Source organism: Arvicanthis niloticus, chromosome 9 (genome assembly GCF_011762505.2).
Source record: "Arvicanthis niloticus isolate mArvNil1 chromosome 9, mArvNil1.pat.X, whole genome shotgun sequence".
In the NCBI taxonomy this organism is placed as follows: domain Eukaryota; kingdom Metazoa; phylum Chordata; class Mammalia; order Rodentia; family Muridae; genus Arvicanthis; species Arvicanthis niloticus.
Genome location: NC_047666.1, coordinates 31,301,845 through 31,327,474, shown reverse-complemented (window position 1 = coordinate 31,327,474; position 25,630 = coordinate 31,301,845). Strand labels below are relative to the sequence as shown.

Sequence of the window (25,630 nt, the reverse complement as noted above, 5' to 3'; positions counted from 1 at the left end):
AGTGCTGAAATACAATGTAACTTGGGCTGGCCTTCCTTGAACCCACAGTAATCTTCCTCATCCTCCCAGATATGAGAATTGCAGACTTGGTTCATCATTACTGATTTTCATTTTTTTAAAAAAAAATGTGTAAAACTATTTTGCTTGCATGTATGTATGTGCATCGTCTGCATACCTGATAGCCAGGAAGGCCAGAAGAGGGCAATAAATTCCCTGAAACTGGAGTTACAGATAGGTATGAGTGGCCTTATAGGTGCTGGGAATTAAACCTTAGTCAGTGTCTTAGTTAGGGTTTTACTCCTGTGAACAGACACCATGACCAAAGCAACTCTGTAAGTATAACATTCAAAGCTGGGCAGTGGTGGCGCACACCTTGAATCCCAGCACTTGAGAGGCAGAGGCAGGTGGACTTCTGAGTTCGAGGCCAGCCTGGTCTACAGAGTGAGTTCCAGGACAGCCAGGCTTACACAGAAAAACCCTGTCTCAAAAAACAAAACAAAATGAAAGAAAGAAAGAAAGAAAGAAAGAAAGAAAGAAAGAAAAAGTATAACATTCAATTGGGGTTGACTTACAGGTTCAGAGGTTCAGTCCATTATTAAGGTGGGAACATGGCAGTGTCCAGGCAGGCATGGTGCAAGAGGAGCTGAGAGTTCTACATCTTCATCTGAAGGCCACTAGGAGAAGACTGACTTCCAGGCAGCTAGGATGAGGGTCTTAAAGTCCATGCCCATAGTGATACACTTCCTCCAACAAGGCCACACCTACTCAAACTAGGCCACACCTCCTAATAGTGCCACTCCCCAAGCCAAGCATATTTAAACCACCACACCTGGGTCCTCTGCAAGAGTACAAATTGTCTTCACCACTAAGCCATCTCTCCAGTCCCTGCCCCCATTTCCTTTGTATTGTTGAGAGGAGTTGCAGGAGGGAAACTCAGGAGACAGGTGCGTGTGTGTATGTGTGTGTGTGTGTGTGTGTGTATGTGTGTGTGTGTGTGTGTGCATTTTCTGTATCTGTAATAACATGCCTCATGCTGGATATTTTATAAGCTCACAGTTCTGGAGGTTGAAAACCCAAAACCTAACAATTATACCTCTGGTGTCATGATGTGGTGGCATCAGAGAGCAAGGAGAGATAAGGTTTGTTCTGGGGCTGAAACCTGCCTGCATGGAGCTTGCAGGGTCTGGATCACTGCCATCTGAAGTCAGATGAATATGGCTTTAAACCTCAATTCTGTGTTTTCTCTTCATGTCCCACTCAAAAAGTGAGAAGATGGTTTTCATGTTAGAGGATATGGTGTGAGCATGAAAGACCACTGCAGCCCTTGCTTTTATTGTCCTGTCCTATGTCACAGTTGTATTTGCTGTTAGCAGATCATAAGCTCCTGGAGGACAGGGCCTGTGTTTAACTGCACACAGCGGCCATCACTCCACTAATGCTTATGGAAGTAAATTTGAAGTACATGCTGACCTCCTCACTCTGCCAAGCTGCTTGGATAGCTATTCACCCCAACTCTTTGTACCCCTTGCCTTCTCCATTTCTTTACATAACACAGCGGTTTCCTGCCTACAAAAATAGTAGACTAATTCAATTATTCTGTATTTATCAGTTAGAACCAATGGAATGAAAGTAAGCTTCCATAGCACAAAACCCCCAGATGTTTGGGGTTAGTTTTCTAACACAGCGTTCAACTATTTTACTTATTTAATGTTTTTCTTAAGAGGCAAAACAAAACCAGTCTGCCCTGGGATTTGGAAACGGGATCCAATTCTCTTGGAGCCTCCCAATCCCTGCTGGGAGTGGTGTGGGCATGTGGGACAGACAGGTAATGGGAAACAGCTGCTTGGCCCATGTCGACTCCCAAGCCCCAAATTGGTGATGAGGTGCCGCAGACAAAGGGCAGGCAGTGATGGTTTGGGCGGGGGTTCTGTGAACAGCAGTTAAACTCTTCTCACTAAGCTGATGGAGTGAAGCAGAGGCTGCCCAGATGGGCAGCCCCTGGCATTCAAAGCAGTGAGTACATACCCAGAGAGATGAGTCTGACAGGCCCACCCTTCCCTCTGATGCTGAGAGAACATCCCCAGCAGGCATTGATGCTGTGGGAAGCTCATCCCAATGTCTTGTCCTGCAGTGACCTGGTCACATTTCTCCATGATGCTGTGATGACATGACATGACCCCAAACAGCAGGCACAGTCAATTTCAGAAGACATCATTTAGATGAAGAACCAAAAGACTTTCTTATAAGGGACCAGGAAGAAAGAAAAGAGTTGAGGCTGCACAGAGAAGGTGGGTTTTGGTATAAGTGCTCAACAGTGCTTGTGTGGTGTGGAAGCAGCCATAGATAATACGTAAATGACTGAACACACCTATTTACAGAAACATGCAGGGCTGGATAGGGTATACAACATGTATTTGGTTGGCTTCTGGCTTCTTCACTGGTCTCTCTACTCAAACCCCATGTGGTTTCTCATTCCCTCAGTGTGAAGTAAAAGTCCAGAATATGGACAGGATGACCTGCAGGGCTGACATTGCTTGCCCCTCTACCCTTGTTTAGGGCATGCCCAGGTCTTTCCTTCCCCAGCCTTGTGCTCAGACTGCTTCCTTAAGTACAGCAGGCTTCTTTTCCCTTCTCTGTTCACACCATTCACACATTCTTCCTCTCTGGGGCTCAGCACAAATGCCATGTCCTCGGAAAGATCATTCCTGTAACATCTGAGAACACATGACCATGCCCTCTCTCTCTGGTCAGGAGTTGCCATGGTACCCACCCAGTTTTATTTTATGCACAGCACTGACCACTGTTGGAAAAGATCTTCTGTGGTTTTGTGTGTATTCACCCCCATCAGCTCCAGGAGGGAAGCAGACTCTGTCTCCAGTGCCTCTGGATCATAGAGTTGGAAAACAGGAGGTATGTGAGAGTGACCAGATGGTCTCCCTTGGTCTCTCAGTCCCTCTATTCTCTCAGCCATGTTGCTAATTAGAGGTGTCTTTTTTAAAATGAGGAATGGATCATGGCCCATTTCTACAGAGTACACTTAGAATAACATTCAGACTCTCACCATTGCCCCTGAGATGCTGCAAAGAGGACCCTCTGTCTTCTGCACCCAGACCATCTATCCCACCCTAAAGAGAAGGTTGCCTGTAGGTCTACTGATGTGAGCCCAAAGGATGCCACTTGGCAGTGGATGTGTTTTTGCATTGATAACAGACAATGGATGATGTTCCAGGAATTATCTTTAAACAAAAGAATGAGGCCATAGATACCTGACTCACGAGTGGCTGGGAAGGTGTCCAGTTTCCTCATCTCGCTTCAGGTCAGGCTCTCTCCTGTGGCATAGTCAGGGTAGAAATGGAGAATTTGATTGTTGCACATTGATATAAAAAACCAACCGGGTTGGGAGTGCCTACTGTGCTTTCTGACCTGGCTGAAACTACTACAGACAAAGGAGGGGAAGAGATGACGCAGAGCTGTCAGCAGCATGAGTCCTTTGAGTCATGGACTCCTTGTATATGTTTATCTTGTGTCACTTTCTCCAAAACCAAAAAGCTACTTACCATCCTACAGTAGAACTTAGGCAGTACAGACAACTTCAATGTGTCTTAAGATGCATACTAGTTGAGTTATATAAAGGAGAAAATTTAATAAGTGACTATCTTTTGTCTTCCTTTCAAAGAAGGTCCAGAAATTGTTATTCAAGTGGCTAAATGCGATACCACACTTCTAAATGACACGACATGAAGTATGTGTTTGAGATTGCAAGAAAATCCATCTTCCCCTATGGTCATTACCAAAACTATTCTAATTCTAGGTAGGAGGGATTATGGTCCATTAGAAATTTTTTTCTTGAACTAGCTTATTATATAATACTAACTGTTGAGCTGGGTGTGGTGGTACCCACTTTTAATCCCAGCACTTGGGAGGCAAGAACACCTCAAACCTCTGAGTTTGAGGTCAGCCTGGTCTATAAGTAAGTTCCAGGACAGCCAGGACTACATAGTGAGTCAAAAAACCAAAGCAAACCAAAATGAAACAAAAACCCAAACCGCCACCACCATCACCACCAAGCAAATTGCTGGTTTGCAGTACAGTGTTAACAGCAAGCTCAGCGCAAGAACCCCACTTCTGGTCATTTTTTTTTTCCTTTGAGATGAAGTTTTGCTGTGCAGCCCAGACTAGCCTTGAATGCAGGAAACTCCTATCTCCATCTCCCAAGTTCTAGGGTTAGAGAAACATGACCCAGAACTTTGGTCATGTTTAAAGCCAAGCCAAGGAACAAGGTATCACATTCTTTCAGGTTTATAAAAGAGGACATTTTGGTACCAGTGCCCTCTGGTGCTAGTCTTGTTTTTGCTTTAGCTCCTTTTTCTGCTGCTAACTCTTGAAGCTCTGAAATTCTCCATCTTTCTGATTATCTTTGGATTTGAGTATTTCCTGACTCACATCTCTGCTCTCCCTCTAAGGCAGTGGTTGGTTCTCAACTTTTCTAATGCCGTGACCTTTTAATACAGTTCTTCACGCTGTGGTGACTCAACCATAAAATTATGTTCATTTCTACTTCATAACTGTAATTTTGCTCCTGCTATAAATTGTAATGTAAATATCTATGTCTTCCCACAGTCTTAGGTTACCTGAGGCCCTGTAAAAGGGATGCTTGATCCTCAGAGGGGTTGCAACCCACCGCTGAGAGCCACTGTCCTGAGGATTTAGTCCTCTAGCTCTGATCACCTTCCAGTCTCTCCATATTTTCTGTGACCTAATTGATGTTCAAGCAGAGATCAACTCTGATATTTGACCCTTGACCCTCGAGTAGAGAGCAAACACTAGAGCAAGGTTACAACGACACTGGAGAGATTAGTCTATTCTAACATGGTCTATTCTCTGGGCATATGCAGCCTCTTCCCTGCCCTCCCACCCTCTAGTCACTGCCTTTCCCAGAGTCCTTCCAAGGACAGGAAACTCCCAGCCTCTCAGGACTGGCCTTTCTGTTTTTTCTTTTTCTTTTTTTTTCTTTTTCCTGACAACTTTATCAGAAAGCCCAAGTTGTCAACAAGCCTGACAGCCCTGCAGTATTCTATTTCCTGCAGAGTGCTGATGTGTGGCATGAACTCCAAGGCAGCTGTCACCACACCCTCTCCCTGTCACTTGCTGAGAGCAGCGACTCGGCATGCGACAGAAATTAATCACTCCCACTTTTCACCAGAGCAGCTCCCTATGCTTGTTCAGCCTCTGGTCATTCATGCTCAACAGATAAGTGATAGCCATAGCTACAACTGGAACATGGGCATGTTTCCAGGGTGGCCAGATATAGCCCATTATCACCACAGCTACAGTGCATGGGCCCATTGAGAAGTTACTGGACACTTTATCAATGAGGGATGTGGGCCCAGGAACACTGTTGCTGGGTTTCCTGTGAAGGAATGGAGGTGAAGATGACGTCTCCTGAGATAGCACCAACTGCTTATCTGACACGTTTGTCAAACATCAATGCATGGTCATCCCAGGTAGAGACACACTATGGAATGCCTAACCTGGAAGATGATGGAAGATTTACAAATGGAAAAAATGAGACCCATGGCAGGGTCAGAGTGGACCAAGGTCATGTAGGGAGACCGTGACAGAAGCTCTGATTTCCATAAAGCAAGATCAAGACCCTGTGTCCTTTACAAGCTTTACTGAACTTTATGTGGAAAGAAAGAGTGTTTGAGGTTTGTCCTGTTAACCTGACAAAGCCTAGCATCACATGAGAAGGGAGTCATGATTGAGGGATTGTTCAAATCAGATTGATCTATGGCATGTTTGTGGGAGTTGTCTTGATTTTTTTTTTTTTTTTTTTTGGTTTTCGAGATAGGGTTTCTCTGTGTAGTCCTGGCTGTCCTGGAACTCACTTTGTAGACCAGGCTGGCCTCGAACTCAGAAATCCGCCTGCCTCTGCCTCCCAAGTGCTGGGATTAAAGGAGTATGCCACCACCGCCCGGCTTTTTTTTATTTTTAAAAGAATTATTTATTTAATGTATGTGAGTACACTGTAGCTGTCTTCAGACACACCAGAAGACGGCATCAGATTCTATCACAGATGGTTGTGAGCCACCATGTGAGTGCTGGGAATTGAACTCAGGACCTCTGGAAGAGCAGTCAGTGCTCTTAACCACTGAGCCATCCTCCAGCCTGTTGTCTTGATTTTTAATTGATGTACAAGGGTCTGGCCCACTGTGGCTGGCACCATTTATAGGCAGGTGGTCCTGGGTTGTATCAGAAGGCTAGCTGAGCTGAGCCTGAGAACAAGCTGATAAGCAGTACTCCTTGTGGTTTCTCCTTCAGGTTTCTCCCTGAGTTCCTGCCCTGACTTCCCAAAATGATGGACTGTGATCCAGAAGTATAAACTAAATATGAACACTTTCCTCCTCTAAGTCAGTTTTGGTCTGAGTATTTCATCACAGCAACAGAATGAATCTAGGACAGGGGTCTTCACTGCTTTGTACAAAGGCATATGAAATGGTCGGGAAGGACGAAGTGGGGAGCTGTGCTTCGGAACCCCAGTTCAAACCTCCAACTGTTGGGTGGTGTCTTGACCATCTCCCTGAGGTCTATATGAATGTGAACATAGACTTCATTCGTCAGCATTCAGTGAGCACACCCTCATTCATTCCTTTAGCAGGCTTGTTTCAGCCTTAGGGACCACAGAGGACCTACAGTTAGTTTAACTTTTACAGTACTCCTGTTCTGAACGGGAAGGTGGAGAATGAGTAAGTTAATAGAGAGAGTATCAGATGGGGAATAGATTCCAGGGTGTTCTGAGGACCCAGGATAAAGGCACTCAAGAGAGGTATTGTGGGCTGGAGAGATGGCTCAGTGGTTAAGAACATGGATTGCTTTTCCGAGTTCAATTCTCAGCAACCACATGGTGGCTCACAGCCATCTGTACTCTGATGCCATCTTCTGATGTGTCTGAAGACAGTGACAGTATACTCAAATAAAATAAATAAATCTTGAAAGAGAGCAGAGAGAGAGAGAGAGAGAGAGAGAGAAAGAGAGAGAGAGAGAGAGAGAGAGAGAGAGAGAGAGAGAGAGATGTGGTACCAGCTACTTCCTGGTGCCATCTGCAGGAAGTACTACTATGGGCAGGAAATACAGTAAAAACAAAAACAAAAACAAAAACAAAAAAAAAAAACATGCAAAGGCCCTGGGGTAGAGAGAACTTGGTATGTATTGAGGAGGATCCTCAGAATCCAGGGGAGCTGTAGCTGCAGAGAGAGGAGGAGAGGCAGAGAAGGGGAGGGGTAAAGAGGCCCAGATGGTCAGGCAACATTGTGTATCTTTGCTGGGACCTTGGATTTGCTCAGCATACATGAAAGAAATCACTAGTGTTTCCTGGGTCAGGAAATGAGGCAAACTGTACTGTCTTTTGAGTGAATTCAACTATTTGCCCATAGATGAGGGGGGAGACAAGTGAGGTGACCTGTAGAGAAACAATGGGCCCTTTGAAAGGCCACATGGGCTGCAAGGTTGAGATGAGGAGGGGCGGGCAGAAACAGACCATTGCCTGTCATGCTGATGGGCCAGATACAGGGAGGATATCAAAAGGCCATCAAGAGTTTTGCCCGAGTTTGTAGACAGAGTTCTCATTTGCTGAGCCAGGAAAAATGTCAAGAGGAGAACATGGGGTGAGAAAGAATCAGAACTTTTGGTTTGTGTGATAGCTGGAATATGGAATGACCCCTCTAGACCTTATACGGAAGGCTTGGTCCCCAGCCTGTGGTGCTGCTGGGTGAGTCAGGGAAACTTTAGGATACAGGGCCTGGTAGTAGGAAGGTCCGTCTTTTTGGGAAGTGTCCTTGAAGGAGTTCCAGGGACCCTGGTCCCTTCCTACCTCTTTTAGCTTCAGCAGCCATACTGCGAGCAGCTTTGCCCCATCCTGTCTTGCATCTCTTGCTGTGCTTTCTTGACTCATCATAAGCCCCAGAGCAGCGCTGCCAGCTGAGCATAGTTCAAAACCTCAGAGGCTGCCCTTCCTCATAAGTTGTCTCAGGTGTGCAGCCGCAGTAGCCCTTGGGACAGGTGAAGCCAGACAGGTCTATGATGCTCCAAGGCAAAAGGCTCAGGTGTGGGAGGGATGTGGTCTGGGAGTAGTCAGCCAACGGAAAACATCTAAACTTTCTACAGCAGAGTCCCATGAGGGGGAATGAGTGTGTCAGACGTCAGAGGAGTGACCGGGACCGAGCCTGGAGGCCCCCAACATTCAGAGATCAAGGCCATGGGGAGGCTTGAATGAAAGGGAGAGGCATGCTTAGTGAGGGGTGACAAGCCCAGAGAAATCATCTAAAGACGGGCTGACAGTGCTTCAGAAAGGAGGGAGCTGGAAGCTCACAGACCAAGAAACGGCTAGAGTCCTGGGGAATGTATCTGTCTCCCAGCTGAGCATGCACAAGGCCCTAGCTGAATCTACAGTGCAGTTTAACTTAAAGGGGGAGGAAAATGAAAGAGGAAATAACGGAGAACGACATGGGCAGGGATTCAATCACCAGGGATCTTTGCTGGCCATCAGGGAAAGCTTTGGTGGTATGGTAGCTGGGATGCCTGTGGGACCAGGGAGCGGAGGGAGCGAGCATCAGAGATGGGGACTCACAGCAGCTCCTTTAAGACTTTTGCCATCAGGAGGGCAATGAACAAAAACAAGCTAGGATTACAAAAAGAAGGCTGCCTCCTTATCCCTGGAAATGCCCCTCCCCCTTACCCCACCCATTACTTCAGACTCTGAAGAGCAGGCCTGAGCTCTTTGTGAGCTTGGCAGTGTCCTTACCTCCTGCCTTTCAACACTCTCTGCCTCAACACCTCCACCCATTGTCCTCAGACACCTTCAGGACCTGTTTCAACATTTCTGTGTAGCCCAACTGGCAGAAAGATAATCAGTACACACACCAGGAATATACCCAGAATACTCACAAGCAGAGTGTGGAGGGGAAGCGGAGGAAGCTGAGGTCAGGGACTGCAGAGAACTGCAGCCTACAGGGCAGAGGGCAGCCCTTCAAATGCCCACTCCCTATGGTTTAGATGGTTGGAGAACCCTAGAGGGAGGGAGGTGAGGCATAGTGTGCTCCAGCCTGGGCTCCCCAAGAGGGAGACTTCCAGCCAGGGATTTCATTATATAGCTTATTTCATGCCAAGACAAACTTGTAGAGGAGTGGGGCTGAGATAAAGAAGAGAAGGAATGAAGAAAACATGTGTGAACACACACATTACCTCAGTGAGCGGCAGGAGCCAGTGTGGAACGCCCTGGTATTCCTCCTAGGCAGGCAGTGAGGGCTGCTGATGTGATAGGTGTTCATTTGGCAATTCGGAGAGCAGGTCCCAGCAGCCAGAGGAGGTTCTGGGAGACAGGGTGGGCTGGTTTACATGGAGGTATGGGCCGGACACTGGAGCCTCCTGGGTTAGGCCCGCTCCTTCCCGCTACAGACTTGTTGATGCTCACAGTTTCTACAAAGAAGATAAGAGTGCTTCTGGAGCTAGTGCACACTTGTAATCTCAGGACATAGGAAGGAGAGGCAGGAGGATTTAATTAAGGCCAACCTTGGCTACATGAGACCCAGCTCTCAGAATAATAAAATAAGAAAGAGCATTCAGAGACCCAGCTGCCACCCCCTGCTGCGCTGGCTCTGAGTGCTCCCGCAATTCCTGGTGGTCATTGTTGACCTCCTGTTCTTTATGCTGCCACTCCTGTTCTTTATGTGGCCACTGCTCGGAGGGGGGGGGGATAGTGAGTCTTTGTCTGTGTAGGCCTGAGCTCCTGGTCACCACTCTCTGGTTGGATGACAGTTATTTTGTTGTCCATAGTTGTCACCACGGGTCAGAGAAACATCCAGAAGAGCCCCACTGGGCCCCTTGAATTCTGAGCATGTCATCCCACACCAGCTGACTTCCTCATGATGACAAGACTCCATTGTCCCCACTGCTATGATGGCACAATGGGCCTAATCTAATAGGGTTAGCCTTAAATTCATGTATTCCCGATTCTCATCTTTCTTCTCCTCATAGGCACACATATCCTCTCTCTCTCTCTCTCTCTCTCTCTCTCTCTCTCTCTCTCTCTGTCTCATACACACACACACACACACACACACACACACACACACACCATGAGCCATGCAGGGACACGGAGACTACTAGCTCAGGTTCCAGGGTTCCAGGATGCCTGCAGTGAGTGATACCAGGCCCACCTCTCCTTTCTCTCCTTGCTTCTTCATAGTCCCAGCATCAGCTGTGAAGTGCATACCACATCTTAAAGGACAGAGTCCCAGATGAAGAACCACAGAGAAGGGAACTACAGAAGCCTATGATCTACAGAAAGGGCCAGTGAACTGGTAGAAGCTTCCAGAATCATTCTTATTAGAACTGACAAACTAAAAGGTCACAAGAATCATGAGAATTCTTAATCAAGCACAGCTAAAAACTGGAAACCCTGTGGAATCTTAACATTAGAACTTTGTGGTATTTGATCCCCAGTCCCCCATCAACCACTCCCACGCCCAGTGCAGGAGTCCAGCACACAGGGGAGGAAACATGGCTGTCAGAGAACCCTGGTGTTCTGTTCTAGTCTGCTGTTGATTCCCTGGCAAATGTATTGCTTCTATAGACCCAGTAGAAAATGCCTGGAGGAAGCTAGAGATGGACCAAACTTCTTAAGAATAAGGGTGGAAGACTGGCACAGGCTAAGGGATGAAGGCTCATCCTGGGGATACAGGTTCTCAGAGCTTCAGAAGGCTCAATGGGTGTTCTCACTTCTGGCTGACCTTGTGGTCCTCCACAAACAGAAAGTGAAGACAGGTAAAGTTATAAAACAATAAAGACATGTACCAGCATGCATATGGTTCACTTGCAAACACTGGGGATTTTTTTTGGGGGGGGGGGATTCCAGGCTAAGTGTATAAGCGTGGGTTAAAATCACTGGCTGTGGGCTGAAGAGATGGCTCAGTGCTTAAGAAGACCTGGGTTTGCTGGCAGCTCACAACAATCTTAATTCCAGTTCTAGGGGATCTATCCTCCTGACCCCTGTGGCTGCTGCATGCATGTGGTGCACAGAGATACATGAAGGCAAGCCCCCCTGTCCCAGTTACATTTTAAAAAAATAATAAAAACCCAATCACTGACTGGCTGCCTGCCAGGCTAACAGAATGAGCTCCTCGGAGGCTGTATGGATCAAAGAACATGATGTGTTCAAGTTTAATTCAGAAAAGGGGACCAGCGAGAGCAACAGAATGGTCACAACACGCAGCACTGAGCAGCACTGGTGAGCATCAAACGAATGACGTGATTTTTGGAGTTGTAACATTAGAAGATTAAAAAAAAAAAAAAGTTCAGCCAGGCATGGTGGCACAGCCCTTTAACCCCAGCATTTGGGAGGCAGAGGCAGGTGTACCTCTGTGAGTTCCAGGCTAGCCAGGTCTATATAATGAGCTCCAAGCCAATTAGAGCCACACAGAAAGACCCTACACACACACACACACACACACACACACACACACACTTCTTTTTAACAACAACAAATATGAGTCTGTATGGAAGCCAGTTTGTACCCTGGAGACATTACCATGTGGAGCCAGGGGAGGTGCTGCAGGCCTTTTAGCACAGCATTTGGGGAGCTGAGACTGGAGGATCAAGGGTTTGGGATTTGAAAATGGCCAGGCTGGTCTACTCAGCATAATGCATCTAAAAAAAAAAAAATGCATGTGGGGAGCTGGAGAAATGGCTCAGTTAAGATGCACACTGGTCTAGTGGAGGACTGGAGTCTGTCTCCCAGCACCCATTTTGACAGTTCACAATCACCTGTAACTCCAGCTCTAGAGATTCAGTGTCCTCTTCTGGCCTCCGTGGACATCTGCACTCCTGCACATACCCACCCACAGACATACCTGCATATGTACATAACTAAACATAAAATAAGTCTTGTTTGTTTTATTTATTTTTTGTTTCTGGAGATAGAAAGGTTTCTCTTTGTAACCCTGACAGTCCCAGAACTTGCTCTGTAGACCAGGTTGGTCCTGAACTCACACCTGCCTCTGCCCCACAAGTGTAAAGGCATGTGCCACCATTGCCTGGCTAAAATAAGACTTTTTTTTTTTTAAGTTGTGAGGAAAGCAAAAAATCTGGGCTTAATAAGCAAGACCATATATATGTAGGTCAGCTTATATTCAAAAGCTAAGGGCGGTACTTCTCTAAGACAGGGATTGACATGATACCAAAGCCAGGTAAAGACATCACAAGGAAACTGCAGACTAGTATCCTCATGGGTAAAAATGTAACTATACCTTCTACCAATTACTCATACAGGGGTCATAGCCAGGTAGGATTTCCTTCGGGAATGCAAGGATGGTTCAATACACAAAAAGTAGTCAATGAGACAGATCATGCATATAGATGAACTAAATCATGGTTATTGGATACTTTATAGCATAACTGTTACAGCATCTTCACATGTCCACTCATTCACAATATGCCTGACTCTGGCAATTTTCTTTTGAGAAAAAGAACTTGATAAAACTACTCCCTTTTCATATATATATATATATATATATATATATATATATATATATTTACCTATATATCATCTGACAGACTAGTAATAAAAGGGAAATTCTTCAACTGGATAAGTGGTACATAGGAATGATTCAGAGTTTGTATGATGTGTAGTAGTGAAAAGCTGACCCATCCCCTGAGGTCATGACCCAAGGATGTTTTTCTTCACTGCTTCAATTCCACCCCGGGCCATTAGGCAAAAAAAAAAAAAAAAAAGAAAGAAAGAAAGAGAGAGAGAGAGAGAGAGAGAGAGAGAGAGAGAGAGAGAGAGAAAGAAAGAAAGAAAGAAAAGAAAGAAGTACTTCCCAAGGTGATCAACAGACCAAGTGTGTTTCCTACCAACGACCTGGTTTTGCAGAAACAGGTGAATGGATCCTAAAATTTCTGTGGAATTTCAAGAGACCCTGGGTAGCAAAAGCAATGTTGAAAGGGCCATATGAAGTTGGAGGGCTTGCATTTCCAAATGCCAAAACTGAATGCAAAGGTCCAGTGACCACAATAGACTGTGGGTGTAAGAGTGAATATGTAAAGCAAAGGAACAGAACCTAGAGGCCAGCAACAAATCCAGACTGCATCTATGTTTAACTGGTTTTCAGCAAGAGTGTCGAGACTTTTGTTTCCTTTTAAATTTGTGTTAATTTTTATTTATGTGTATGAATATTTTCCTGTATGTACCACATGTATGCCTGGAGCCTGCAGAGGTGGAAGAGGTTATCAGGTCTCCTGAAACTGGAGTTACAGATGGTTGCGAGCCACCATATGGACTGGGAAGTGAACCCAGGTCCTCTGTTCTTTACTGCTGAGCCAGCCCTCCAACCCTAGTCATGACTTTTTTACTGAAAAAGAACAGTCTGTTCTAGACTGTGGGAAGAGCCCATGTGGAAGAATGAAGTTGGGTCCATGCATTACACAGTATTAGGGACTGCACTCAACCCGTACCAGATACCTCAGCATGAGGACTACATCTGACATGATCTCACAATTAAACAATGGTGCCATCCTGGGTTTGTCCATAGTTTCTGATACCACAACCAAGTGCAGACATGAAAGAAATGCAGGCAAGCTGGACTTCATCACTAAAACTTTTATGAAAAGGTAACCTATATCTAGGAGAAATCATAGGCAACTCACATTCCATATAAGGGATTGATATCTGGAATATGTAAAGAACGAGAACAAAAGAACAAACCAACTCCAAACAAATGTGCTAAGAATAAGCTGGGTGTGCAGCGAGACTTCAGAACCAGCACTTGGGAGCTGGAGGCAGAGGATCCTTTAAGCCTGCAAAAGAGTCCAGATTCAGCTTTCAGTACTTGAGATGCTGTCTCAAAACAGCAGAGTGGTGGCACACGCCTGCTCTTCAGAGGTGGAGGCAGGAGAATTAGAATTTATTCTCAGCTGCATAGCATGTCAGACCTACATAAGGCTTTTGTCTTAAAAAAAAAAAAAAAGGCAGGTGTGGGGTGGGGCTGGAGAGATGGGTCAGTGGTTGCTTGCTCAATGCTCTTACAGAGGATCTGAGATCTGTTCTCAGAACCCTTTTCGAGTGGCTCACAACTGCTTGTACCTTCATCTCGAGTGTCCAATCAATCTACAGCCAGTCAGGGCTCAGTTAATCCTAGGACTGGAACAAGACCTTTGGGAAAGAGCTGGCTGGCTAAGCTACAGACATCCAGTCATTGCTGTTGCAGCTATTATGCCACTAGGGGTAAAGAACCTGTCTCAGGGGAGTAAGCAGCCTTGTGAGCACAGCCAGGGAAAGCAAGTTAGCTGGGCACCTGGATACAGCCACATCTGAAGTGAGAACCTGAATTTATTTTTTTCTTTTTGCCTTAAGTCTGTTCAAGGGTTTTGGTTTTTGTTTTATTAAAGTTGGGGGATTTGAAGTGGGTGTGGTGGATGCCTTTAATTCCAGCACTCTAGAGGCTGTGAGTTCTAGGCCAGCCTGGTCTATATATTGAATTCCAGGACAGCCTGGGCTACACAGTGAGACTGTGTCTTAGATAGATAGATGGATGGATGGATGGATGGATGGATGGATGGATAGATGGATGGATGGATAAAGTCTGGGTTAAAGAAATCTCATCTCCATACCTGTTCTTGGCCTTGATTCTCATTAAAGTTGTTTTTCCTCAGCACTCACAAGGCTGAGGTAAGAGGAACACATGCACACATGCACACACAGCCCCCCCCCCACCTTCTCTGTGAAGTCTTCAGCATCTTGTGACTTAACTTTGCCCAGGTTATACCTCCTCTGTCCTCTCTGCTATGTCCCAGTCTGCACTGGGCTTCCTACTCAAACCTGCCCAGCAAGCCTCACAGCATCACTGAAAAGCTTCACTCGAACTCAGAAGGTGTTTGGTCCCCAGTGTTCCCCACGAAGGAACCATGACATAAAACCCTTGAAGTATGAGATGCCAGGGATATGTTTATTATCCCCTTTCCATACACTGGCAGCCTTCAAGATCAAGTCTGTTGACCTGTATGTCAAGAGCATACAGCTCGAGGTTGCACCTGGGTTCAAACTCAAGGCCCACACACCCAGCTCCCCTCTCCTGCTCCCCAAAGATGCCTTGTGGGAAAGAAGCCACAGCTGTGCCTTTTCTTCCCCATTGGAGACGGAAGTTCTCCTGGGAGGAACTAGAGTTGCCTGTTTCACAGTTATCTTTTCAGTACAATAAACTTTAAAATCAGTTTGTCTAGTGCAGTAAAATCCTGGGTCATTAGGCGTTTTATTGCCTGGCTATCTCTCCAATAACTCTTTGCCAACCTTAGTGGGAGAGGCTGCCGATAAGAGCACTGAACCCAGAGCTTGGAAACATGGAGTTCCAGGCCCAGGTTGGCCATTAACTTTGGACAACTCCAGGTCTCCACCTCCTGTCTCCGAGTGCCATTCACCACATCTTGGATATATTCATAGAGTCTCAGTAGAATGGTATTTCTCATTATTTTCCAGTAGGCATATGCTTTTTAGAAATAAAAAAAAAATAAAGGCCAAAGTGACTCCCTTTCATACCCACCAGTCAAGTAAACACAGTTCCTTCCTCATTATAGGCCTTGGGTCCTTAGTTTCTGTGGGTAATATCAGGCAGGAAGTCACAGCACACTGCTGTTCCATGCTTCCCATGAGTCTTGGAAAGTTTATTTGTAAAATAGGCTTTGGGGAATATTAGGTTCAGGATCTGTAGGGCGATTATCAACTTGAAGGTGTTCTTTCTTTTATGAGTGTATGCATACATGGTGTGTGTGTGTGTGTGTGTGTGTGTGTGCACGCTCAGAGGCCAAAGAGGGCATTGGATCCCATGAAGCTAGAATTACAGGTCATTATGAGCTACCTGATGTGGGTTTCGGGAACTAAATTTGAGTCCTCTAGACTTAAGTATAATAAGTGTTCTTAACCACTGAGCCATTCTCTCCAACACATAAGAAATTATCATTCACAATGTATTAGTTTCTATTGTCGTTGTTTGTTTGTTCATATTTATATTCTTTTAGTTAATGTCTTTGAGTGTATATATGTGTGTATATGTGTCACATGCATACAATGCCCAAGAAGGACAAAAGAAAGTCTCCTTGGGATTGAATTACAGACAGTTGTGAGCCTCCTGCAGGTGCTGGGAACTGAACCTGGACCCTCTTGCAAGAACAGCAAGTGCTCTTAACTACTAAGCTGGCTCTCCAGCTTTAAGGGAGTATAGTTTTAACTTAAGACTGTGAGATTCAAAAAGTGCATTCAGGAGTCTGAGCAACAGAGTTTCATGGTCAATAAAGTTTAGAGGAAGTTTAGTTGCAATTTACAGAAGGCCACTTGCTAGAAATGAGAGTGCCCATGTGGACAAGACAGCAGAGCTTTGGTCAACAGCCAGTCAATGACCAAGAGCCAGACTAGGCAGTTCTGAGCTGTAGTGGGTCTGCCCTTGCCTGGTGTGCGGGGCAGTGCTGCAGTGTGCTGAACTGTCCTAGACTTACTTACTCTCTTTTTCCTTTCCTTTCCTTTCCTTTCCTTCCTTTCCTTTCCTTTCCTTTCCTTTCCTTTCCTTTCCTTTCCTTTCCTTTCCTTTCTTTTCCTTTCCTTTCCTTTTTTTTGAACTCTTTAGGTCTCCTGTCTGGTAGCACCAAAGTGCAGATAGCCTATAACAAAGTTCCCCAGAGACTTTAGATGCAGAAAACTAATCCCACATTGTCCTTGGGAGAGGTAAAAAGCAAAATGAACTAACAGTCATTTCCTTCCACATGCCAGAGGAGAAAAATAATTCCTCAACGACCCTTATGATCAATCATAAAAAATGTGATTGATGCCTGTGTATGGCATTTTCTGTACTGTCTTATTCTGCCAGAGTATTACAAATGCCCATTAAAACAGAACTAATAGATTCACCCTCTTTTCTCTTTCTTTTTTTCCTGGTTTTGTTTTGTTTTGTTTTGAGACAGGGTCTTGCTCTGTAGCCCAGGCTAACCTCAAACTCATGGCAGCCTCCTGCCTCAGCAGCCTCCTAAGTGCTGGGATTACCGATGTTACCACATCCAGATCAACACCCTCAGAGTCTACTGCTGTGCTCACCCTCTCTGGGTTTCTTATACTGAGTTCATCCACTATACATCTGCCAAGAGGCCTTCTGTGGCTTAAAGCTATAGCCAGAATGATCTCAGAGGCCGCCAGAATTCCTTTCAGATTTCAGAGTCATTGGTACAAAGCCCTGCCTATGAGAGGTGTTTGTCCAAATGCATAGAGGGTACCTACCCTTCTGCTATGGTCTGAGTGCCTATTGAAAACTCCCTCATTTACTAGCCACCATAAGAGGATTGAGAACCAGGACCTTTAAAAGGTGCCAGGGATTGATGAAGTAATGCGAGTAGGTTAACTCTCACAGGATGGACCTGCCAGAGGTGAGTTCTCTTGTTCTTCCATCTTGGGCGTGCTCACTGTCAGTCCACCTTGTGCCCTTGCAGATGGTGCCTCCATGATTTGGAATTTTCCAGTTTGGAATCTGGAGACAAACTTTTAGTTTATAAATTACCCAGTCTGTGGCATTCTGTAAGAGCAGCAGAAACTGGACTGAATCTCTGTGATCCTCATTCGTGTGTGTGTGTGTGTGTGTGTGTGTGACAGAGAGAGAGAGACAGAGAGACAGAGAGAGAGGGACAGAGAGAGAGACAGAGAGAGAGACTCTGACTTTCCCATGCCCCAAATTCTTTGTCCTCGTACCTTGCAGCAGGGAAGTGTGGTGTCCTTCAGTTGAGTGTGTGGCATCCAGAGATTAGGATCTCTGAGGGAAGGTTGGAGGATCTCACCTATTTGAACTACAAAGCATCCCCTGCCAGTTTGCTCCTTCAGAGTCTGAGGTCAGGAGCCTCCGTGGAAGAGAGATCTTCCTGTCAAACCACTATCCTGGCTCACTTGGAAAATACTGGCATGTGATGTCACCAGAAAAGCCTCTCTGGGGAGCCATAAATGAGCTGTGCTTCCAACACTAATGCTGGGTTCTTCTCTCCCCCTCCTCAGCTCTGAACTTTGTGGCCATTAAAAAAATAATGGAGCTGTAACATTTTTTTCTCTAGAATAACAAAACTTTGTTAATGTGTCTCTTTTATTCACACACTCTCCGTCACACATTCCTGTAAAGACTGTCCTTCAGATGCCCACAGAGAATGCATTTTCAATTCTTAACATAATTAGCTGGCTTCCTGAAGGAGGGAGAGAAGCGTTTATGGGCATAGATAAATCATATCCTTGGCCAAGTACCCTCTTTGGGAACTCAGGGCAATCTCAGGACATGGCTCCCTGTGTAGTCTCAGACACCCCTGCACAGAGAGCCGAAGGTCACCCAGCAAGTCCAAGGCAAGGCACGCACTAAACCCCAGGAATCTCAGACCTCCCAGTGCGGTAATTGATCTTCCAAGACAAACATTTGTCTTGCTAACCGTAGTCCTTGCTTTGGAGACTGAAGATTATAGGGGGGCTGGGGGCTGGTAATGAGTGTAGAGATTAATTGGCAGAGAGAGCTTTCAAGCTTCCAGGGAGGGACAGGATCAATGAGCTGAAGAGAAATGAAACATCTTTTAAAGAAATGTCCTGTTCTCTTACATTGTTTCAATTCTTCATGCTCAGTTTCTTCAGGAGATTTTTTTTTTTGAAGTGGGTTTTTGTTTTGTTACTTTGTTTTCCCTTTCTGTTGTTGTTGGTTTTTTCCCCCCTGCCAAGGTTATCTAATTGCATTTCCAATTTAGATTATTTCTTGAGTTGAACTTGACCCTTTGCCCACTGAAGCAGAGCAGTCTCTGGTTTATCTAAAGAAAATGGGACCTGAAGGCTGTGGAATTATGAGAAACACAACCAGAAAGGGCCGAGCTCCCCCAGGTTCCCTCTCTGCCAGAAGGGTACAGTAGAGGATGAAGGCTGAGGTCGGGGACACTGGTGGGTGTGTAAGCTCTGAAGGGAGCCACCTGGGACTGGAACAGCAGTCTGCTCCAACAACTTCTAGTCTTTGGAGTACCATGTCACCTGCAGTGTAGAGGGCTAAGGAGCTTCCCAGCTCAGCTGTATATTTGTTGTGTGACACTGGCCAGTTAGCCAACTATCTAAGTCCTAGTTTTTCTCAGCCAAGCTTCTGCTAACGTGCCAAGCTCCTTAGGGGCCAGACCCTGGGTTCTCAGTGCCCAACAGGTGCTCAGTACCTATCAGCTCATCAAATGAACTGAATTCAATGTTGTCAGCAGGGTTGTAGGATCAGGAAGAGAATTATAAAAAAGGAAGCGTTAAAGCCAAGGCCCAAGCCGGGCATGGTGGCATGTGCCTTATATGTGCTTGGAGGCTGAAGCAGGACGATCTACTGAGCTCAGATCTTGACCTTTGCCCAGGCAGCATAAAGAGGTCCCCATGACTCCACTGAATCAGTCACATCATCAGATTCTTCATTTCATCGTCAGACAGGAAGGAGCCTGGCTGTTGGACCTGGAGCTGTTTGTCCTGCAGATGGGAAACGGGTTCTTCATTCATCGTTCCACATGTATCCATGAGGCGCCTGCGGTCTGAAGGATGCATCAAAAGGAAACATTCTCCACGCTTAGGAAGTTTACATTCTGGCAGGAGGAGACCCTAAACAAGGAGACAGATATATATAAACAGAAATGGTTTACAACACAGAGTGCTGGGAGAGGAAGAAAACAGGTGATATGGGCTGGCAACAGGGCTCAGCAGTAAAGGTGATTGCCGCTAAGCCTGAGGACCTAGCCTTGATCCACCCCCCCCCCACACACACACAGAGAGAGAGAGAGAGAGAGAGAGAGAGAGAGAGAGAGAGAGAGAGAGAGAAACAGATAGACAGATAGACAGACAGAGACAGAGAGTCAGAGAGACAAAGAATTAAATACACGTGAAAAGAAAATAGATGAGGGGCCTGGGAATGGTGGGAGTAGAGTGATGGGCTGGAGGAGTGACCAGGTAGGACCTCTCTGTGGAGGTGACATAGGGTAGAGACCCAAGTGGTTGAAAACAGAGTCACCCAGAAGTTGAAAGCTAGTACTCTAAGCATCTGCTTCTCCAAAGTCTGTCTGTCTTTGATTTTCTATCTATCTGTCTGTCTGTCTGTCTGTCTATCTATCTATCTATCTATCTATCTTTTTTATCTATCTCATGTATATTGGTGGGTGTTTGTTCGTTTGTTTGTTTTTGCCTGAATATACATCTGTTTGAGGTCAGAGCCTCCGGAACTGGAATTACAGACAGTTGTAAACTGCCATGTGGGTTCTGGGAATTGAACCCAGACCCTATGGAGGAACAGCCAGTGCTCTTAACCACAGAGCCATCTCTCAGCCCCCTCTCTTTTGTTTTGGCAAGGAGAAGAGAATGCATTTTGATATAATTACAAAATTATAGCACAAGGTGATGGTTCTTCTCAATTGTCAATTTGAGATCTAGAATCACCTGGGAGTCAGGTCTCTGGGCATGCTGCAGATTATCTTGATTAAGCTTATCAAAGTGGGAAGACCTGCTCACTATGGGTGGCCCCATTCCCTAGGCTGAGATCCTAAGCTGTATAAAATGGAGAAAGTGAGCTGAGCACACAGGAAGTTCTGTGTTTCCTGACTGGATACAATGTGCCCAGCTGCCTCCTGCTGCTATGACTTCTCCACAGTGATTGGCTGGGATCTGATACTGTGAATCAGAATTAATCACAACAACAGGGAAAATAAGCCAGCCTCTTCTAGATTCACCAGGTGTTTGTGTTTTGTCCTGTTCTTGTTCCTCTGTCACATACATTATGCCTGGTATATATACACCCCTTTTCTCAGAACCCATTTAAGTACATAGTGCAAACATACTGCCCTGACCCCAATACTTCAGTGTGTGTCTCCTAGGAACAACAACCTTCCCTCTCATAGCCATAGCCCATATCTAGCCTACAACCCATGCTCAACCTTTGTCAACTGTCTCAACAATGGCCTTTCAAAGTTAACCCATTTTCCAGGTCTTTGATAACATGGCACACCCATCCCTCTCATATGAAGCCTTTCCACTTGGGTTTGGTGACAGCTCCCATTTCAGTTGAGATTATACCTGTTTTGGAAGGAGGCCCACCAAAGTGATATGGACTCTTCAGTGTGCAGTGGAAGGGAGCAGATGGTCCTGGTTGTGCTGCTAGCTTTGTGTGGTTAGAGATCTGGCTGATCCACTCTGCCATCAGTTTCCTCTCAGTAATAACTATGTCGTTTGTTGGGAGAAGAGGTGGTGGTTTTACCACCCACCTATTTGGGCCCTAATTCATTTTACCATTCATGGGCATTTACCTTTATCTTTGCTTCTCCTTGCTAGTTGTAGGTTAGCCAGCTTTCTGTCACCTGACAAAATATCTGAGAAGAAGGGATAATTTTAGCTCATGGCTTCAGAAGTGAAAGTCCATGATCACTTGGCCCCTATTGCTTTGGACCCATTGTAAGATGTGATCTCATGGAGGAAGCATGTGGCTCAGACAACCTGTTTGCCTCTCCCATGGTAGAAGGAAAGCAGACGGATGGGTCAGTTCCAACATCACACCCTCAATTTACTAGGTTTTTTTTTTCTACAGGGCGTTGCTTCCTAGTGGTCCCACTGCCACCCAATGGCACCATAATCTGAGGACCAAGCCCCTTAACCACATGAGTTTTGGGTGATCTAAGGCTCACTGAATCAAATCTACACTCTAGAAGTTGGTATTTTACTGAGGGGTTTTCTATTTACACTTATTTCTATAATCATCTTATAACTACAAAAATCACAGATTTATACTGTGTAATAGTTTATATCACTACAGTCAGATTCATCTCAAATCAGACCACTCTTTAAACTGGTTTCCAGGGCTGGGAGATGGCTCAGCAGTTAAGAGCACTGGCTGCTTTTCTGGAGGACCAGAGTTTAGTTTCCATTATCTACAGGCAGCTAACAAATATCTGTAACTTTAGTTCCAGGGTGCCTAATGTCCTCTTCCGCTTCTGTGGACACCATACACACACATGCATACACCATACACACATAACTAAAAATAAAATAAAGATCTTAACTGGCTTCTGGGTCTCTGACATCACCCTCATTTTCGAAGTGTTTTCTTGTTTTGTGTGTTTGTAGGTATGCACACATGTGTGTGCATGTGTACAGATACACCTGTGGGTAGATATGGAGAGGCCAGAGGACAACCTCAATTGGTATCTTCAGGCACAGCCTGACCACCTATTTTTGAGAAAATCCCTCACAGGTCAGGAACTCCCCATGTTTGTTATGCTGGTTCACCAGTGATCCTTAGGGATCCACCTGTCTCCGTTTACCCATCACTAGGATTACAAGCACATGCCACCATGCCCAGCTTTTTAGAGTGAGTACAGGGGATCAGATTTAAGTCTTAGTGCCTACAGAAGCACTTTGCTGACTGAGCTACATCCACAGGTTTCCCCCTGCTCTCTGACACAGTAAGATGTTTCAAGATTGTCTGGTTTTTTTCTTTGCCTCAGCCCTGGCCTGAGCCTTTTCTCTAAAGCCTTTCAGTGTGCAAAGATAATTAAGACGTGAGACCCAGGCAGGCCAGCTTCTGCTCCCAGTTTTTCATGGCTTCTGAGTCCCTCAAGACAGGGCTGGGAGACATCTCAAGTTCTAATATGTATGAGTCACTAAGGACGGTTGATCCAACAGGTCTTGTTTGCTAGCTGGGATAGCACTAGAAATCTGAACTGTGACAGCTTCGGGGAATTTTGATTCCCCCAACTCCCAAGACAGACTGAACATGAAGGGTGGAAGCCAGTACTTCTTAGAACCTGGTGGGCATATCATCTCAGGGCTTGTTTAAATTTGTACTTCTGACTCTATTGGTTTCTCATTTGTTATTTTTGGAATAGAGAACAAGAACGTTCTTTGCTATTGTTCTAAGGGCCTTTCCAACACATTGCGTTTCTAACACATCTCCAGGTACTGCTGCTGACCTGGGATTGCATTTTGAAAAACACTCATCCAGAGATTGGCTCTGAAAGCAGCTACACACTAGACTTCTTACAGCAGATGTTTTACCTTTTTGGTTGTTTGTTTATTTGTTTGTTTGTGTTTAAGTATCAACCTGGAAGGCTCTAGAAACTATGACTTAGTTGATGTAGAATATTTTGATCATTAAGAATTTTATGAGCTTGGTAAGTGGGGTTGTTGCTCAGCACAACTGCAGATGATTCTGGGTCCAGTGGAAAGGGACTTAGGAGGCACTAAGCTTGGCCTTTGTGAGGAATGCAAAGCAGCCAGTGCATTTGGTTTGATGGAGAAGAGAGTGGGATAGGCAGGTGGGGTAAGAAGTGGGTGAGATGGGTCATGAACCTGGATGCTGCTGGGAGCCTGGGGGGTAGGCTGTGAGCTGGACCTTCTATCTGGAGTGTCTTCAGTCAACCCGAGGTCAGCCTTCTTTTTACATACCAATCTTGAGTTCTCTCTAGCAGTTTGTGGTTGTGATGAAGGAGCTCCACTGTTGCAGGCTACTGATCACACTGTGAACCCCAAGATGGTTTTGTTCACTGGAAAAACCTGTCTCTAGTTGTAGTGTGGCTCGACCTTACTACACATCTTTAATCCTAATGAAGGTAAAGTTAGTTTATAGAAGGAAGCACCCATATTTGAAAGTGATGTCTAATTGAGTGGCAGGCAAAGTGATGAATTAGGCAGAATAGGATATGCTCAACTCTCATAAGAACAGTCAGGAAAGAGAGGCTATTTAAGAGAGCATAGAGCCGGGTGGCGGTGGAGCATGCCTTTAATCCCAGCACTTGGGAGGCAGAGGCAGGCAGATCTACAGAGTGAGTTCCAGGACAGCCAGGGCTACACAGAGAAACCCTGTCTGGAAAAAAACAAAAAACAAAACAAAAAACAAACAAACAAACAAAAAAGAGAACATAGAGGGGGGGGAAAAGAAGGTAGTTTTACAGAGACAGGTAAAGACAGAATGGGCCAGAGAATGAGAAGGAGCCAAAAGATTAGAACAGATTGCTAGAGTTAGTTTGAGGTCAAGCAGGTCAATTCAGTCAGAGGCCAAGAAAGAAGCCAGATTCAGTCAGCTTGAAGAGGAGTTTGAGCCAGAGCAGCTGAGCTGAACCAGCCAGCCAGAGCTCAAAAAGAAATACAAAGGGTAAGTTTATTCAGCAGAAAGTTTCAGAAGCTGAAACATTCTAGGCCTAGATAAGACTGCATGGAGGCTAGAAGCTTCCAGGACTAGGCCTAGGTTAGGAGACTGAGGCAGTAAGCCTCCGAGACAACAATTAGTACATGCAAATAAAAGTTGATTTTATACTCCACAGCTTTCCTCTCATATTTGGAGTACTGCCCATGGATTTGAAACCTTTGAAGAAGAAGTCTAGACAGAGTAATAGAGTACTCTGTTATAGAACAGGGACTTGGCAGGTAGGGCACATCTTCAGTGAACAAGAGTGTGAGTGCTTACTGTGACCAAACTCTTCTTATACATTGGTAAGATGGTGTGTGTGTGTGTGTGTGTGTGTGTGTGTGTATTACATACTTGTGAGAATATAGGTGCAGATCACTGGAGCACATGAAATAAATAGTTTGAGACAACCATTTACTTTTAACAGAATGATTCCTTACATGAAGTTCTACATGTGGCTTGCCTACAAAGCAGGGCATCTGGACTCTAAAGACATGATTATTTGACATGCAGCATGGCAGAAACATCAGCCCAGAGAGCAAAGCCCCACTGGCTTGATGCCCCCTGCAATGGCAGTTCCAACAGCTCTGTCCTCCACAGGACATCCTGCAATGGAGTGTGCTTGAATTAAACATGAGTCTTGCCACACGATTCTATTCACATCTATTTTGATTCTGGCAGTTGTCAACCTTTCTTCTAGGAAAATGTGGGGGTGGGGATCCCTGTTGGTGAGACTCTACTGTTATGAGCCTGCGAGAGCACTGGCTGAGTGGAGGCAGGTATGAACTGCTCCTGGGTAACTTTCAGCAACACTCCCAGGCCCTGATAGTTGGCAGAGGCCTGGCACCAGCTCTGTCACTCTGTCACCCTGCCGTGAGGATGACTGCCCTTTCCCTCAGTTATTTGAGCTCTGGGTTTTTGTTGGGCCAGAGCTGATGGTGATGTCATCGTCTTGTGATGTTGGGTGACCTTGCTCATGAGGCTGGTTCTGCTCGTTTCTCCCACACCTGACAGCTGAGATGAGAAAAGCATTGCTTTTCTCAAACCAAAGAGGGAAGGACGGAGGATCCTGCAAAGGAGAGCTCTGCCTGTTCACTCGGCCAATCCCCAAACCCTAGCCACGACTGCCTTGGATCCAACCTAGTCTCTAGCAGTTTTCAGCCTGGAAAAGCTGTAAAGGAAAAAGAGAAGAAGATATCAGTGAGGGTAGGGTGCAGTTCAGTGGCAGAGCACTCGGCTAGCTTTTATCTTATGAAGAAAGACACTGGATCAAAGTGACTGAGTCTAGTGTTCAGCTAGTTGTAAATTCAAGGTTTCTTCTCTCCTCCTCATCTGTATCCTTACCCTATAACACACAAATGATGGCTCTTGAGTACCTCTCAATCTCTCTAAACCTGTTG

The 25,630-nt window shown here is 45.5% G+C and overlaps 1 long non-coding RNA gene across 2 annotated transcripts in view; it reads right to left on the bottom strand.

Moving 5' to 3' along the window:
* LOC117714703 (uncharacterized) overlaps positions 1–18,087 on the bottom strand; it is a 60,685-nt gene extending 42,598 nt beyond the window's left edge. The window contains exons 1-3 of one of the 2 annotated variants that reach the window (XR_013112526.1): positions 17,777–18,087; positions 9,241–9,474; positions 3,267–3,329 (exon numbers count right to left, since the gene is read on the bottom strand). This is a non-coding gene — a long non-coding RNA (uncharacterized LOC117714703). Of the gene's footprint in view, positions 1–3,266; positions 3,330–9,240; positions 9,475–9,567; positions 9,679–17,776 lie in introns of those variants that run through there. The other variant, XR_004607583.2, reaches the window with a different exon arrangement.
* Between the last annotated feature and the right edge of the window lie 7,543 nt (positions 18,088–25,630).